This window comes from Polypterus senegalus, chromosome 17 (genome assembly GCF_016835505.1).
Source record: "Polypterus senegalus isolate Bchr_013 chromosome 17, ASM1683550v1, whole genome shotgun sequence".
Taxonomy (NCBI): Eukaryota; Metazoa; Chordata; class Cladistia; order Polypteriformes; family Polypteridae; genus Polypterus; species Polypterus senegalus.
In genome coordinates this window covers 10,525,401-10,544,239 of record NC_053170.1, presented here as the reverse complement: position 1 = coordinate 10,544,239, position 18,839 = coordinate 10,525,401, and the positions used below count along the sequence as shown (strand labels likewise).

Genomic DNA, 18,839 nt, shown 5'->3' with positions numbered 1-18,839 from the left:
CTGCTTACAGGCCACGTAGGCGGAAAAAACAGAAGCACTTCCGGGTTGGATTCTATAAAAGGACTTGCCAGCCTCACAGAGAGGAGCCAGAGTCGGGTGGTGGAGGACAAAGCTTACGAGGAGGAGCGGAGGCAAAGAAGAGAGAAAGAGAGGACTGTATTTCTTTCTGTTTGGTGCTTTGTACTGTGCTGTGTAGAAGGAAGCAAAAAAACAAAACAAACAAATGCTTCCTCACTGTAGAATAAAAAATGGTGAACTTGTGTCTCAGCCTGTCTGCGTCAGCTATACGCCCCCTGGTGGACAACACCTGTATTAATCTGTTGTAGTAAGTATTGTATTCAAAGGTACAGATACCCTGCTGTTCGGAGATTCTGTGAAGCACCTTGAGCAGGGGAAAGGCACTATAAATAAAAAGAATTATTATAAAAGTAGATAATATTTGAATGTTGCCTCTCTTATTGTCCCAAAATAAACATCATAATGGTTTAAGTGAATAAACAAATACTGTATATATTTGCATATAAGTACAAATCAGACCCCGACTAATACGCCCGTTCAAAAATGCGACACATAATTTTTTTGGTTTTTTTACATCTTCTTGCCTCCTCCAGTCTCACACCAGTTTCTCAGACACATCAAATTTTGTTGCAGCAGTACAGTTATTAATTTCTTTCGCCACTTCAATGATTTTCTTCTGATTGAATGCTCCATTGTAGATAAGGAATGTCCTTACGATAAAGGTGTACGAGGGTGCGAGATACACAAATCAGTGCAAATGTCACCTCGGAATACTTCGGGTATTATCGTGTGGTCACGTAGGCACAATACATAAAAAAAAAAAAAGGCCATGTGCTCCGTGGTTACTCTCTCAGGAGGGCTTTAGCATATCATAATCTCTTGGACCAATAGAGTGAGTTTTCTGCATTCGACCGAAATTATAAAATACCGGAAATTATATGGTACAATCAAGTCCCGACTTATCCGTGGGAGAACTTAAATGCGAGTATATACGGTAGCCAATTGTGTTATCAGATAATTATTTGAGTACACGTGAGGTAATGCATTAGCACAAATACAGACTTTTCACAAATTTCATTATAGTACAAATTATTTGCCCATCATTGGGGCTGACATTTAACATATGGACAAGGGTACGTGTCATGCCCTGCGCTTCTTTTCGGAGTTTCACACTCGGGACTCTGCAAATGCAACTCTTCAGTGGCAGATCTCACGAGGCCTAATCTCAGGAAGTCAGAGCCATGCATGGTGGGCTACTGTGAGGATCAGCCACGTAGTCCGACAGCCCCTGCCACTCAGTCCAAGCAGTATACCACTTGCCCTGACTAACTCAGACAGGTTTGATTGAGAATCAGGAGTGAATTGTGACAGACGGGTATCAGCAAGAGTGAAAGGGAAGGTCTACAGGACGGTAGTGAGACCAGCTGTGTTATATGGGCAGGAGACGGTGGCACTGACCAGAAAGCAGGAGACAGAGCTGGAGGTGGCAGAGTTAAAGATGCTAAGATTGGCATTGGGCGTGAGGAGGATGGACAGAATTAGAAATGACGACATTAGGGGGTCAGTTCAGGTGGGACGGTTGGGAGACAAAGCCAGAGAGGTGAGATTGTGATGGTTTGGAGAGATGCTGGGTGTACTGGGAGAAGGATGCTAAGGATAGAGCTGCCAGGCAAGAGGAGAAGAGGAAGGCCTAAGAGAAGGTTTATGGATGTGGTGAGAGAGGACATGCAGGTGATGGGGGTGACAGAGCAAGATGATGAGGATAGAAAGATATGGAAGAAGATGATCCGCTGTGGCGATGCCTAAAGGGAGCAGCCGAAAGAAGAAGAAGGCATTTTTCAAGTGGAAGTTACTTTATTTCTTCACAAACATGGTATATAGGCATCTGAAATGTGACATTGTGTTCTAAAGTGAAGAGTTTATTTAGAAATAAAAAAAAAAAATTGCCCCCGATGAGGCTATGGAGCATAAAAATTCAAACAGCATAAATCAAGTTCTTAAAATCATTACTTAACCTTTAAATGCTGATATTGTTAAAGTCATTAATTACTTCAAAAATGGTTATAACCAAAAAATTAATAATAGTGAGGAAAATAAGAAAACCGCATGAAATAATATCGATGGGAAAAGTTTAGCTCTGGAGGCCTAAGCTCTTTAGTAGTTCAAGAATACAAAGACCTGTCAATTTAGGCCAAATGGCCGCCAGCCACCCCCCTCGGTCATTCAGCATTCTATTAAATTATTTTATTTATTATGAAGTTGTAAAGGTTGGACGATGCCCCATGTCACTTTAGTGATTTAATGATTTTGAGAAACTTGAGACATCCCGAATGCAGTTAAACGTTTATTTTAGGGAAAATTATGAAAGTGCCACCATTCCACGCCAAGTCTGATGTGGAAATAATTTCTCATTCTTTCATTACAGAGGCGTTGGCATTGCTGAAATTTTCTTCTCTTTCCGGAGAAAGCATTAGACTGACAGATTAGAGCAGGTGCTGTTCTGTGATGAACCAAACACATGTGCCACCTCACCCAGACTGGCTCAGAGAAGATCAAGCTGACCGACAACCTTCACTGTGCCCGTGTCCCCGCTATGACACTCTCAGAACGCCCTTCTTCAAAGGCATGGCTACAACACTACGAGGGTCTCTCCCTGTCTAGCTATGAGGCTTCGCTCATCATAACCCGAGACTGTGCCGCTCTGTCACCCTTTCATGTGCTCAAATCACTGATTAATAATGTGCCCACTGGTGACGCTTACTAACGAAGGCACTACATGGAGGAGTGATACTGTTATTGATAACGCTTTGTAAAGAACGAGAACAGTCACTTCCCTGTGGTGCTTCTACCCTGTGGCACGCTTAGTAAAAGTGCGATTTACTTCTTGACCTGTTTTGATGGAGTTTATTGGGTCACAGTGGTGGCAGAGTACAGTGAAACTCATAAGCCCTATTCAGACGGGATTAGTTTTACACCAGGAGGACCTCTTTGTATGGACTGTGAGGTCACATTTCAGTAAAGATTGTAGAGCCTTTTACTTTGTACCAAAAAAAAAAAATAATCTAACAAATAAATAAATGAGTGCCACACAAATTGACATACGAGTATAATTCTGTCCTTTTGAAAAACACCGAGGTGCTCCAGGAATAACCACTTTACCTCACCGTCAGTCAGTCGGTCATTGTCCCACCCGCTATATCCTAAAAGGGTCACGGGGGTCTGCTGAAGCCAATCCCAGCCAGCACAGGGCGCAAGGCAGGAATAAATCCTGGGCAGGGCGCCAGCCCACCACAGGGCACACACACTAAGGACAATTTAGGATCGCCAATTTATCATTTTATACGATATCACTTAGTCGTATGCACACATCAAGCAGCCAACAAATCCCGGGCAGGGTGCCAGCTCACCGCAGGACACACACTAGGGACAATTTAGGATCGCCAATGCACCTAACCTGCATGTCTTTGGACTGTGGGAGGAAACCCATGCAGACACGGGGAGAACATGCAAACTCCACGCAGGGAGGACCCGGGAAGTGAACCCAGGTCTCCTAACTGCGAGGCAGCAGCGCTACCCACTGCACCACCGTGCCACCCCTTTACCTCACCGCCTAGTGTAAAATGAATCCAGTCCCGATGGAGCTTTACTTGCATGTGCTAATCAACATGCAACACATCAGCACGATTAGCGAGTGTAATAACCTTACCTTCAAACAACAGTACCTCAAGAATAACGATATTATTGCTTTGTTGGAGTTGCTGGCAATTCTCACCCTTCCTGGGTATAGACCAGGGCTGTGGAGTCGGTAGATAAATCCTTCGACTCCAACTCCTTAACTTCTAGTACTTCTGACTAGTGATGAGCGAGCATGCTCGGCCGAACATGTGTTCGGCTCGAGCATCGCTATGCTCGGAGCATGGCGCTACACGACCGAGCACCACATGTGCTCGTGCGCCATGCTCGAGTCTCCGCCCCGCACTTTTCGCGGGTTGGAGACAGCCAATCAAGGGGCAGGTTAAGTACTCAGCCCTCACTGTAATGCCAGTAGCCATGTCAGGTGCTGGCATTACAGTGATTGGCTGGCCGAAACACGTCATCGGGTGCTATATTTGCAGGCACTGTCGTATAATGTTTTAGAGCGTCAGCTCACCTGCAGGCACTGGCATATAATGTTTTAGAGCGTCATTTTTCCTGTAAAATTGTTTTTTTGGGGGGGAGGGGTTTTGGGTGTGTTTTTGTCAGTCTGTAAAAGTGGCGTACAACTCGGACAAACTGGTTCCCAGCAGTGACTTGGGAGTCCAAGATGCATCCAGACCATCGTCCCCATGCTGTTCCCGGTCCATTTGGGTGGTGTGTGACCTTTTCCAATGGACCATCCTCCCCTCTTCAGAGCAGGGTGTGCCTGGTTGTCTCCCATTGACTTACATTATACTCGGGTGCTCGGTGGAGCACACGAAGATCGCGATGTGTTCGGACCAAACACCCGAACACTTTGGTGCTCGCTCATCACTACTTCTGACTCCTCTGTATTTAATATGTTAATGTATTCTCCATGTTGATTGAAGGAAGGCGACATACACGGCATTGAACCACAGAGCTACTGGCTAGGAAGCTGACTCTCTACTGTATTGGCCAGTTTAAACAAAAGAGAAGAACCCCTGAACACACATCAGGCCACGGCGCACACCTCCACCTACACCATTACACTTGTTAACACTCAAATGAACTTATTAAACAAATTATATTACTGAAATAAAATTAAAACACTTAGTGTAATGCACCATAATCCAGATTGTAATACAGTATGTGAATGTCAGGTTGTAGAATAGCTCAGCTGAGCTTCACACTGGTAATAACACAACTACGCACTGGGCTTCATTCTTACGTCAGAGAAGTGCTTCATTAGGACTATTGTTTGTGAAATGGGACATTTAAACTTGCTGTCTTTTTTTTTTTTTTCATTTCAATTTAAATTTATTAGGAGTACATTTTTGCCGACTCCGACCCTGACCCTGACTACAGGTAACCAAAATGGTCTCAGACTCCACGACTCCGACTCCACAGCCCTGGTATAGACATACTAAATATTCATGTAATTGATGTAGAAAAGGTGATACGCAAAACTTTAAGCTTTTACAACAATGGCATGTAACAAAATCCCCCAAAAAACCCAAAGATATGCTACTCCCCTGCCTTGTGATAGTGCACGTGTGGGAAAATACAATATAAAATTACATATTAAAAAATATCTAATAATGATAGTGCACATGTGGGAAAATACAATATAAATTATATCCATTAATATATCTAATAATGATAGTGCACATGTGTGGGAAAATACAATATAAATTATATCCATTAATATATCTAATAATGATAGTGCACATGTGTGGGAAATCCATCCATCCAACCCGCTATATCCTAACTACAGGTTCATGGGGGTCTGCTGGAGCCAATCCCAGCCAACAAATCCCGGGCAGGGTGCCAGCCCACCGCAGGGTACACGCACACACACACCAGGGACAATGTCATATCGCCAATCCACCTAACCTGCATGTCCTTGAACTGTGCGAGGAAACCCACGCAGACACGGGGAGAACATGCAAACTCCACGCAGGGAGGACCTGGGAAGCGAACCCCGGGTCTCCGAAGTGCGAGGCAGCAGTGCCACCCACCGTGCCGCCCTGTGTGGGAAATCACACCATAAATTACATGATAAAACATATAATAATGATACATTAGTATATAATAAACATAATCATTTACTAACTGACCAGATATAAAGAAGATGGCACGGTGAAGTGGCTTTTCACAATGTTGTCCTACAGGTCCAGGGTGACTTCCAGTTATGCTTACAGTCGATTACCAAGTCCCCCTTCTCACATATCAAACCTTAAAACAGCCAATGCTCTGCTTGCTTACTTTGTTTCCTGTCTGTTTGAAGAGATCTGTGTCTTCACGTGTACTCATTATGTAATTAACTAGAAGTGAAGTCGGTACGTAGCCGTGATTTTTGTCACCTTGCCATGTGCCTGCACTCAGTGAAGACTGCAAGACAAACATCAACTGAATGGATCTGAACGGAATCTCGGATACACGCAGATAGCTAAAGACAGTCAAAGGTGGTGTGAGGGTAACTAAAGTGCGTACACGACTGGCAACGTGTCCAGGGTTGGTTCCTACCTTCTATCCCATGTTGCAGGGATGTCCCCAAGCTCCTCACGACGCAGATGACGATGGAACAGGTTCAAAAGCAAGTGAATGGATGGATTGAGGACGACGAAGGGAATTAAAAACCCTTATATTGTCGAGCACTTTTTGAAATGGCATAACATAAAGCAATATTGTATAAAATGTGAAATTATATATTGACTGTAAAGTAGTTTTAGAACCTGTGGAAGACTACTATATGTAGGGCAATGAAAACCCTTGATCTGTAATGCACCTTTTGATGTGTGCATACTACAAAGCGATATTGCATAAAATGATGAATTATATTTGAACAATACAGTAGTGTCAGAAGCTATGAATAGATAACAATGAAGGGAATTTAAAGCCCTTTTATTGCCAAGCACCTTTCAATATGGCATGCTACAAAAGAATGTTGCATAAAATGTGAACTATTAATTATAAAGTAGTTTTAGAACCTATGGAAGCCTTCTATAAGGGCACTGAAAACCAATTTATTGTTGAGCACCTTTTGAAATGGCATAATACAAAGCAATCTTGCATAAAATGTGGAATTATACATTGACTGTAAAGTAGTTTTATAACCTGTAGAAGACTACCATGAAGAGTCTTGAAAACACCTTGATTTATAATGCACTGCTTGATGTGTGCATACGACTAAGTGATATCGTATAAAATGATAAATTGGCAACCCTAAATTGTCCATAGTGTGTGTGCCCTGTGGTGGGCTGGCGCCCTGCCCGGGATTTATTCCTGACTTGCGCCCTGTGCTGGCTGGGATTGGCTCCAGAAGACCCCCGTGACCCTGTGTTAGGATATAGCGGGTTGGACAATGACTGACTGACAGTAAATTAATTAAACAGCAGTTTTAGAACCTATGGACAGATAACAACAAGGGGAATTGAATGCCCTTTCACTGCTGAGCACCTTTCAACCTGGCATACCATATAACAATATTGCACAAAACGTGGAATTATATGTTGACTATAAAGCAGTTTTAGAACCTGTTGAAGACTATGAACAGCATTGATAACCCTTGATTTATAATGCACTTTTTGATGTGTGGATATTGCATAAAAGGAAGAATTATAAATTAATTAAAACAGCAGCTTTAGAACCTATGGATAGATGACGATGAAAGGAATTGAAAACCCTTGAATTGTCAAGCAACTTTTGATGTGGCATACTACTAAAAGAAACTGTATAAAATGTAGAATTACATATCGACCAAACCTATTGATAGATGGCTATGAAGGGCATTGCAAACCCCTGATTTATAATGCACTTTTTTATGTGGCATACAACAAAATTAGACTGAATAAAACGTGAAATGGTATATTGACAACACAGTACTTTTAGAACCAAGATTATACAGTCTTGTATAAATGATTAATGTGAAAGACGACAATGTATCGATCAGCAAAGTATTAAAGCAGCCATAACCCTTATGTATAGAGTAATAAGGAAGTAAAAAAAAAATGCATAACGCATCTTGGAGGAATAGTCGCTGTGACAATGCCAGACAAAATAAACTGGACGGTCTTGACAGTGGCCATGAAGTACACCCTCGCTGCTAATTGAATTACACAGCACGGCCATCTATAATCCATCAGAGATGCTGGACAGGCTGTTCGACCAACAGCACAACACTACGACAGTCCAAGAATCCCGGAGGTTTAGACACGGAGCTGCAACGACTAAGACCGGAGACGATAGTAAAATGGAAAAAGAAAGCCTCAGCATCATGCGATTGTCTTAACTGTTTGTTTTTGCAAACTGAAGGTAAGAGAGCAGCTGAACGCGGATAGTTAAAGTTAGAAATATAAAGACAAACTGGGCAGAATGGCACAGCGATGAGGCTGCAAAGGCACACTGGCGACAGTGTCAACCCCCCTCCGACACCCGCCTTCCGGCTGAGTATGAGAACATAAATATTGACACATGGGACAACGCGAAACCAAGCAGATCTCGACACTGTCACTGCTACAAAAACCAAATCTGCAGTCTGAACAACTGCAACACCTGTAAGAATAAAACCTGTCCAGTGGCAGTCGCGTAGCTCGGGAAGTTAAGAAGTTGTCGCGCTTTGGAAAAGTTAAAAGCAGGAAGCGATGGAACATTTACCCGTGGAAATGGAAGTTATTAAGCAGATTGCCCAAAGTTAAAATTCCGAGCGCAAGCATTCCTATCACAAAAAAAAAAACTCACCTACACTTCCCCGTCCGAGGATACAAAAAAAACAAAACCACGACAGTTCGCTCTCCTCAGCGCTGGTTCTGCCTCTGACTGGAAGGAACACTGGCGCAAGCCAACGGCGCAACCTACCACAACGGCGGGAAACACAGGAGGAGCAGCAACAGCATGCAATCACAACTGAGGAAACGCCCAGCACATGCAATAAAACATGAGACAGGGAAGGTTACTCCAATGAGCGACCACAGAGGGCGGAGACTTTACGCTCAACCCCTCAAATTAGGTTGCGCTGTAGCCACACCCCAAAGCTGTTCTGCGCCTGAATTTGCTCACCCGCCGCTCTGTTGCCACACGGCGCTATCTGTCGGTGGGAGGGAAAGCGCAGATTTTCAACAGCGATGCTGGAAATCATCTGAATTACTGGCAGAGAAAACGTCATTGGCAATTTAATTAAACTATTTCTTCGTATGTTGCGGCAAGACCTTAGGTTTCACCTCGAATACAAACTAAACAAATGAAATAAGTTGTCAAAGCTGCAGACTAAAAGGTCTTGAAATTAACAAAATCATTTATGAAATAATAAATATTTATCATTTTGAAAAGTAAGAACTATGGCGAATTAAGAATCTCTGTCGCAATAAAAGTATTCTTGTGTTTAGTTTCTCCACTCTAATGTAGAATCAGGTGGACTGATTTTTAAAATTAGAGCATTCATCTTAAAATCGAGTTTTGTTCTTCACTATCTATGGTGTTACTGATCTAACTATAATTGTATTTCCGATTTTTCTTTATCTCTTACGCTTCTGCACCCATTCACTTCTCATCTTGTTGTCTCCGTCTTGCGCCTCTCACTTCTCCCTCCAAAGGCTGCTTTGTTTGAGGATCAAAAATCCAATCCCTTTATTATCTCGGGCTCCTGATTTAATTAGCATAGGACTTTACTTTCCCCTCCGCGCTCACTTCGGCACTTTAATGACCGGACTATCAGTCCTATCTATAGAGGTCACCTGCCAGTGCCACTGGTCTCGATGATAGGACCCCCGGAATGTTCTAAACGGATGTCTGCCCCCATTGATCAATTAGTCTCATCCTGATCCCAGTGTAATGCTGGCCCATGTGCAACACTCTTTTCCAATGATTGCTCCAAAAACGTTCTAAATTTTGAGTTGTCTCTTCATAAGAATGAAGAAAAAGTCAGGAGAAACGCCAGTAACATCAATCAAGTATCTGTTTTCTGCATCAGAAGGCGTCAACATACTTAGAACAGAAGAAGTTTGACATAGGAGACAATTCAGTCCATCAAGCCTGTTTGTTTAGCTAATAGCTAAGCTGTCCAATATCCCGTCCAGGTCCTTCTTAAAGGTTGTCAGATTTTCACATTCAACTCCATGTCTCAGTAGTTTGTTCCAGAGTCCAGCAACTCTTTGCATAAAGAAGAGGTTCCTGGCTTCACTCCTAAATTCACTTCCCCTTTGTTTCCACTGAAGTCCTCAAGTAGGAGATTCACCCCTCAGACAAAAAAAAGTTGTAGGATTGCAGGGTTTACACGGTCTTTCTAATCAAAATTTCTACTTGTTGGTGCAATCACCATAGCTGACGAGATGTTGTTCATTATTGGTATGCAGCTCTTCAGGGGAGCGGGGTCTCTGAAATGAACAGTTTCACCAAGCAGGTTCTATCTCTTGTGCAGGTCATTTGGGCCTTTGGACTACACCCTTAACGATCTTCTCAGCTCTGCCTTGGACCACTGGTTTCTTTGGTGTGGGGCAATCGTCCTGCTTCTATTGTTTAGTTGTTTTTTTTTCACTCTGGGTCATTGTCATGTCTCCAAGTTATGATATGCTTTTTTTTAATTTCTTCTATACCACATTTATTATAAGCTGCAGATTCCTCATGGGACGTTGGGGGTGATGCCATTTCATTGTAGGAATCACTCAATGTGTGCCGACCTTGCTTAAATTGAATTGTTCCTGAAAAATGTTCAGCTGATCCATAAAGAATCAATAAAGTATCTGCTAAGTCACACTGCAGCAATCTACAGGTCGCCTTTATGACCCACTTGAGTTTGAGTGTTGCAAATTCAATGATAGCACAAAGCCTCATTTTGAGACTTTATACCTAACATATATAACATAATATACCTAACATATTTTAGAGCACAGGAGCTGATCGTCTGCCACTTAGAAAATCAGCACCGTAGACAACCACTTTCACTTTCAGGCTCTATCTATCTATCATATAGTGCCTTTTATGATCTATCTATCTATCTATCTATCTATCTATCTATCTATCTATCTATCTATCTATTATATAGTGCCTTTTCTATCTATCTATCTATCTATTATATAGTGCCTTTCACAACTATATAAATATTATATAGTCCCTATCAAATCTGTCTACCTGTTATGAAGTGCCTTCATATTGCTCTATCTATTGTAATGATCGCTAGTGGACGGACCCACCTGCCTGGATAGAAGGTCATACCTTGCCTGACCAAGAAGGACACCATGCTGGAATGGAGCTACTATCACACTATCTATCTACTATATAGTGCCTTACACATCTTATCTACCTGTTATATAATGCCTTTCATGTTGCTCTATCTGTTACATAGGTTCTTTCTGATCTACAGTATGTAGCGAAATATTATACAGTGTCTTTCAGATCTGTCTGTCTAAAATAAAATGCCTTTCATATCTACCTGTTATATAGTGGCTTTTCTATATACCTATCTAACCATCATAAAGTGCTTTCCATGTCTATCTAAATACCTTATAGTACCTTTCACACCTGTTTACCTGTTATATAGTGCCTTTCTTATTTGTCTATCTCAAATTCAGTGCCTTTCCTATCTATTTGTCTATCTATACAAATATTATGTAGTGCCTGTCACGTGTATCTATTTGTTATATAGTACAAGTCCCACTGCTCTATCTGCATATTATATGGTGCCTTTCATACCTATCTATTTCTTATATGGTCCTTTTCATTATCAAATTTCCCCTGGGGATAAATAAAGTTCAATCTTTCCATCTAAAATATAGTGACTTTTGTATCTATCCACCTGCTATACAGTTGCATTCTTATCTTTCTATCTAAAATATAGCACCTTTCACATAAACCTGGTAGATAGATAGATAGATAGATAGATAGATAGATAGATAGATAGATAGATAGATTGATTGATTGATTGATTGATTTGAAAGGCACTGTTAGATCTTTGGCTAAAAATAAAAGGAGCAGTCTCAGTGCAGCACTAAAAAGGCATACAACGTTTTTTGTATAAAGGAGCTCCAGGAGCATTCAAATAAATTAATTTAGTAACAGAATCAAACTTGTTGCATGTATTGTCATTTGTTTTTCAAGTAATTTTAATGATGTAGTTAAAGGTCCTTTTATTCTATATTACATATTCATAAATATAAAACAGATTATCTAGTACCCTGTCCAGGTTCAGGCATGCATTAGATATACATACATGTAGCAGACATTATTCCATTTGCTTCAAATCAACATTCTGCTTTATGGAGTGAGTCTTATGAGAACTACTTACTTAACCTATCTATCTATCTATCTATCTATCTATCTATCTATCTATCTATCTATCTATCTATCTATCTATCTATCTATCTATCTGCCATATAGTGCATTGCTATTGATCTGTCTATTTATTATATGATGCCTTTCATATCTATTTTCTATGTTATCATTTTTTTCTATTTTGTATAGTGCCTTTCAAACCTATCCTGCTGTCCTATAGTGCCTTTCCTTTTCATTGATCTGTCCATTTCCCAATCCAAAGTTCAAATTGTGGTTCACATCCGCCCTCCTTCCTTTTGCCCTCCTCCCAGCCGCTGCCCACACTGTAATGCCACTCTTAGACACTGACTGGATTGTCTCTTTTCTGTTCACCTGCCGGTCCTCATTCAGGTGTCACCCATACATAAAACCAGCACACACACTGACATGTACACCCCTACTCCTTGGCTCTTCTGACCGGACTTTCACTTTTCCCTCATTCCTTCACTTATCTCTAATGTCTTCTGGTCCCCTGGTCCTCTGCTGGTCTGCTCCCCATTAATCTGGTGTTTTCCCAGGTCACTCCTACCCCCTGATTGGCTTATCTGTTTTCCCTTCATCTCCTCACACAGATCCTGGAGTCATTCCCACCCGATCTGTCATCCCGCCTGGATGGCCCCTTCTGCTCATTGACGATTTTATGTGTAACCTGAGATCGGGCCCTGCTCGGCTGGTCACATGGCTCTCCCTCGATGGACTCCACTCCCGCCTGCTGATTGGTCAGGGTGAAATCCAAGCTCAGTATTGGGAGGGAGCGGACAGACCGGTGGATGGTTATTTCACAGAGGAGACCCACATCCTGGACTGAAGCCCTTGCCACATCTGCTGTCCTAAATGGATTGTTGCTCCTGCCTACTGAGTGGTGTTGTCTCTGAGGGGCTCCCCCCATAGGCCACTCCTTTCATTTCCTGCAGATTCATATGCAGTCCTAAGTGCTCATCAGCTGTCTCTTCTGATTGCATTTATTGATTATCTATTTTTCTACCACAAATCACCAAAATACATTCCCAGTGGGTCCTAAAAGTCCACTTCTCAGTTATTTATTAAGTAATTATTATTAAGTTGTGCTCAACTTTTCGCAATTTGACTTCATCAAGAAAAAGCAGCAAACAACAGCCAAAGAAAAGTCAGCATTGACAGTAAGCCAAAGGTGCCCACCCTCCAACGCCCCTTCCCAAAACTACCCTATTAAAGGGGGTCCATAAAGAACTGAAAGGCTTACAGAGGGTCCATCCCAGATGGGTCCCCGGGTGGTCCATCACTCTTCTAATGTTCTGGCGTCCAGTCCACAGCTGGGGTCTTCTTTGCACTTTACATTTCTGTACATTGCTAAATGTATGGCGTTCTCAGTGGATGACAGCAGGCTGAAGGTTTATTTATTGCACCACATATTTTTATAGTTACCTTTTATTTTTTCCCACTTTTCACATTTTATAATAGAATTGAATTCTATTTTATTTCCGGCCGAGGGCGTAACTTCACATGATTGATGCTAAATGCTACTTAAGGGTTCCCACTTAAAAGAAAAGCGAGAGTGAACTTCAGTGATTTCTTTTAAATTGGCTGTTTATCAGCAGACTCAGATGGCACCTTATAAAGCATGTGGTAATGAAATGACCGTCAAGGCGGCAGCTGTGAGAGGTGTGTCACGTTAACACAGGAAAGAGAGGCAACTCACCCCCCAGAGCGGAAAGACACCTCTGAGGCAAGGGGGCTACCAACGGGGTCAGCTGCAGCAGTCATCGTTACCATTGTGCCCACTTTAGTGACAGAGCCAGTCATTCATCGAGTCAGATAGCCATCCATTATTCTTTTCATCCGTCATCCCTCAATCCAACCAGCCAGCCATCTATTCATCTTGTTGGTCATTCATCTTTCAATCCTAGCAGCCATTAATCCATTTATCAAGTCAGCCATCCATCCATCCATCCAATCATTAATTTATCTTGTCAGTTACCCATCCAGACATCCAACCATTAAGACAGCCATCCATTAATCCTGTTGGCCATCCATCCCTCAATCCATCCAGCCATCAACCCATTTATTTAGTCAGTTGTCCATCCAACTATCCATCCATCCATCCAGCCAGCCAGCAAGCCATCAATTTACCTTGTCAATCACCCTTCCAGACATCTACCTAGTCAGACATTGGCCATCCATCCCACAATTCAATCAGCCATCCATAAATTAATCTATCTGGCTTTCATCCATCATCCATTCAGCCAACCATCAATGTATCTCATCCATCCATAAATGTATCTCATCCATCCATCTAACAATTCAGCCAACCATCAATGTATCTCATCCATCCATAAATGTATCTCATCCATCCATCTAAAAATTCAGCCAACCATCAATGTATCTCATCCATCCATCCATTCATCCATTCAGCCAACCCTCAATGTATCTCATCCATCCATCAATTTATCTCATCCATCCAACCATTCAGCCAACCATCAAAGTATCTCATCCATTAATCCATTAAGCCAACCATTAATGTATCTCATCCATCCATCCATCCATTTAGTCAACCATCAATGTATCTCATCCATCCATCCATCCATTCAGCCAGTCATCCATTAATTTTGTTATCCACCTATGCCTCAATCCAACCAGCCATCAACCCATTTATCAAGTCAGCTGTCCATACAACTATCTATCCATCCATCCATCCATCCATCCATCCATCCAGCTAGCCATCCATCCATCCAGGCAGCCATCAATTTACCTTGTCAATCACCCTTCCAGACATCCACCTAGTCAGACATTGGCCATCCGTCCCACAATTCAACCAGCCATCTATCCATTATCTATCAGCCTTCCATCCATTCATCCATCCATTCAGTCAGCCAGCCATCAATTTATCTTCTTAATCACCCATCCATCTATCCACCCATTCAGCTAGTCATCTATTAATCTTGTTGGCCATCCGTCCCTCAATCCAACCAGCCCTCCCTCCATTCCTCCATTAATCTATCAGCCGTCCATCCATCTGTCCCTCCATTAATCTAGTCAGTGTTATGTATCGGTTTGAATGTTAATGTATTCTACATGTCATTGATGTTTCTGATCATTTTTCGTTATGATTTAGGTATTTCTGCTGGCTTCACTTATCATTTGTTATTTGTGGTTTGTCCCTTTTCCCTTTTGTTCTGTTTTGTGAGAGAGCCCACAGTAGGCGTGGTCAACATGATGTCACAGCTGCTGGCTCCTCCTTTTGGCTATTTATTCCAAAGAGAAGTGAGAGCCTGCAGTCCTCATTATCAGCACTGATGAGTGTTAAGTCTGGAAGCTGTAAAAGTAGGAAGAATTTAAGAACAATAATAAGATTATCCAGCCATGTTAAGAAGAATGCATATAAGAAACTTCATACGTTTCACATGGCTTTCAGCACATGAAAGAGTGGAAGGAAACAAGATAGAAGACTTTCCATCAAAGACAGCTTTCATCTGAACAAGACACCTCTTGACTATTGCAATTTTTTTCTGCTTTTCTTTTTTGGCCATTCCAATATATGGGGATCACTGCAGAGCCCCAACGAGCCCCTGTGTCTTCTCACAATATCTCAAAGGCTTTTTTCGGCTACAGAAAGACCATCGTAAACAGAAGCTTGTTGTCTGTTGGACCAGGTTAACGTGAGCACCTCTCATCTTTGCTGCTCAAAATCCCCGCCCCCTACTTCATGAGGTGTTGGGATTGGTTTAGGAATGTGACACTCAGTGAGCCGCCGTCTAATTGGCCCCACCCAGCTTTCAGCACGATTCACTCAGGGCTGTCTCCAGATGTGGCTACCTTTCAGGCAACTTCCTTTTGGCTTATTTGTCCTCTTCTGAGTATTTTGCTACTATTTTTCTGATCTCTGTAATTATTCATTTATTTGTAAAGTTGTTGTTTTGGTACAAGTGAAGGGTTAACAGTCAGTCCCTGTTGTTACGGGGCTTTTGGCCAGATCTTGAGACATTTACATTTGTTTCGAGACTAAAATCCCATTTGGGCCTGCAAAACCTGAGACAGGCCACTGAAGTTGGGATTAAGCCCCACTGGGGTGAGGCCTTTTTCCAGGCAGGCAAATGAGGCCTGGGCTGACCTGGCTGGTAGAGCCTTTTGTGGAGACCCTCACACCCCTTTGCCATGTTTGAGTCTCCCGTACACAGCAGTCAGCTGCCCATTTACCCCTCCATACATCAGTTTAGTCACTTGTGATGGAACAGGGGCATCACCCCAAAACACAGATACCCAAATACAGTCCTGGGTTCAAATAAATAATGGTTTTATTACAAAACACCTCCAGAAGTAACAAACACAAGTCATCTCTCCACAATTCGCCTCTCCCCTCACCACCACACTGCCCCCCTACAGTTGAGTGTTGCCCATCTCCGTCCTCCCAGCTCCAACTTGCCTGGATAAGGGACTGTGGCCCCTTTTATTGAGGACCTGGGCGTACTTTTGGTGCCAGGGCAGCTGCCTGTTGGAAATCCATTATAGCAGGGAGCACCTCTCCCTGCAGTGCCCTCTTGAGGCACACATGAACTCTGGGAGGGCTGTGCTGCCGGACTACAACTCCCAGCATTCCCTGCTGGTTCCAAAATGAGCGCCGATATGGAAGACTGCAGCCATCTAGAGCCTATGGGGAAGAAACACCCCTCAAAGACAGTTCTTCCCTGTCTTCTTTTATGCCAGCCCTGGAAAGTATTACACACATGTCCAGTTATGTCCAGTGGTAAGGGATCCTGTCTTCTTCTCAGGATGTCCATCCACACATTAGGGCAGCCTTGTCTGGGTGCGTCATCCTTCCCCTCTTGGCCAGGATGCCTTTCTGTTCACTCGGGGGCCTCCTGTTCACCCGACTCCTTGCCAGGATGCCCGTCCATCCCATGTGCCACCCACTCACTTCATGGTGACTTTATTTAATATTCCACGCCACGTCACTTGGCTTTGTGTATTCATAAAACTTCGCTCTGCTATATCCAGCTTATAAATGTCATTCTTTTAAGTTCGCCACTCATGTTTTGTCTTGGAATTCATTTGAAGACCCTTGAAATGACATCTAAAAGTCACCTGATTTCTGGAGACCGCCACTCCCATCTCTCATCTCACAAGGCAGGCGTGCCACTCCAAAGTAAAAGTCCCCGAACTGTAAAAATAAAAGTGGGATGATAGGAGCCGAAAGGTGTCGAGGGTTTGAAATAAAATAAAAGTGTCCGACAGGGACACATCTTCTGGAATTCCCTTGTTTGGCAGCGGCCCTGAGGGTCTCTCACTATTCTTTTATTTCACTTTTCATGGCTCCTCTGAGGCTTTGTGATTTCCTTTTTTTTTTTGGACTGAAAGTAAAACTGAAATTATCACCTCTCAGTAAAACGTGTTAATCTCTGGCACGTCCGACTTCAGAGGTAAGAAAGTTTCGGGGTGGGGGGGTTGCATTTTGACTAGCCGGTCAGAGTTTCACAGGGCAGGTGACAGTAATGACATATAAACGCACGCCGCTTCTGCTTATTAATGTTGCTTGCCTGACCGTTTATGTGCACATTTGTGCTTTTGCTTTCATTATTGCACCGTGAGAAAATATTTTTTCTGATACGGCTTGGAGGATGAGGCTCCCAGTTAGACAAGGACTGGTTTATTGGGCCAAAACTGAATAATCTTAAAGATGTAAAATGTGTCGACAGACCCGGGCATTTGAGACCCTGCAACAGCTGGAGCACCACAACTACTGACCTGACCAGACCTGGGGGCTTCAAACTGTGGCGCTCCAGAACCTTCTGCCTTTCAAACCACTGCAGGCTACGAGGCTACAACCCGTGGCACCTACGTGTCACATCATGAAGACCTTTAAGAGGCTGGTCCTCTGGAGGAAGACCACCTGGACCCACTGCAGTGCACCTATCAGACAAAAGATTGGAGTGGAGGGTGAAATGATCTGTCTTCTCCACCAGGCCGGACAAAGCAGCCTTCAACACCATCCAGCCATCCCTGTTGAGGGGTCTGCTCAGAGAGATGAGCATGTGGGGTCCTGATGATGGACCATCTGACCAGCAGACCACAGGTTGTGAGACTCCAGGACTGCGTGAGCAACACTGGGGCATCACAAGGAACAGGCCTGTCACCTTCTCTCTTCACGCTGTGCACCTCAGAACATAAATACAACAGCAGGTCAGGTCACTTCAAGACATTCTCAGATGATTCTGCACTTATGGGGGTCTATTGATAAGGGGGATTGGAGAGGAGTCAGGGGAGAACTTTGAGTATTGTCTGCAACTCGACATCAGCAAAACCAAAGAGCTGCTTAATGACTTTCACCGCACCAAAGAGCCTCCATGTCCGGTCACCATTCAGGGCGTGGATGCAGAGGTGGTGCACTCCTACCAGTACTTGGGGGTCCACACTAGTGAAAGGTTGAACTGGTCTTGTAACAGAGAGCACCTCAATAAGAAAGGGCAGAGCAGACTCTTTATATTTAGGAGAATTCACTCCTTTAATGTGAGTAGTGACATCCTTCACATCTTCTGTGACGGCCAGTGTGGTGTGCAGGGCTGGTAACATCACAAATGAGGACCACCAAAGTCAACAAGTTAATGAAAAGGTAAGACTCAGTTATGACAAACACTTTGGAACACCTGGAGGCAGCAGAAGAGGCAACAATGAAGACAAAACTGAGTGCCATTATGAACAACACTACACACTCTCTCTGTAACACAACAACAATGAGGACTTTCAGATAATGAATTACTCAGCAGAAGATTGTCAGCAAATGGGAGGGCAGGCGGGTGGGGGGGCCTTTATAGCAACAGCAGTACACCTGTAGAGCACCTCACTGGCATGGGGGCTGCCAAGGCAGATGCTTCCTTTTCTTTCTTTTT

General features: G+C 43.1%; 1 protein-coding gene across 1 annotated transcript in view; it reads right to left on the bottom strand.

Moving 5' to 3' along the window:
- Nucleotides 1-8,529, bottom strand: part of stat3 (signal transducer and activator of transcription 3 (acute-phase response factor)) — a 112,409-nt gene extending 103,880 nt beyond the window's left edge. Inside the window, exon 1 of the mRNA XM_039740141.1 lies at nt 8,416-8,529. The gene's annotated coding sequence lies outside the window, so the exon portion shown is untranslated. The remainder of the gene's footprint in view (nt 1-8,415) is intronic.
- Between the last annotated feature and the right edge of the window lie 10,310 nt (nt 8,530-18,839).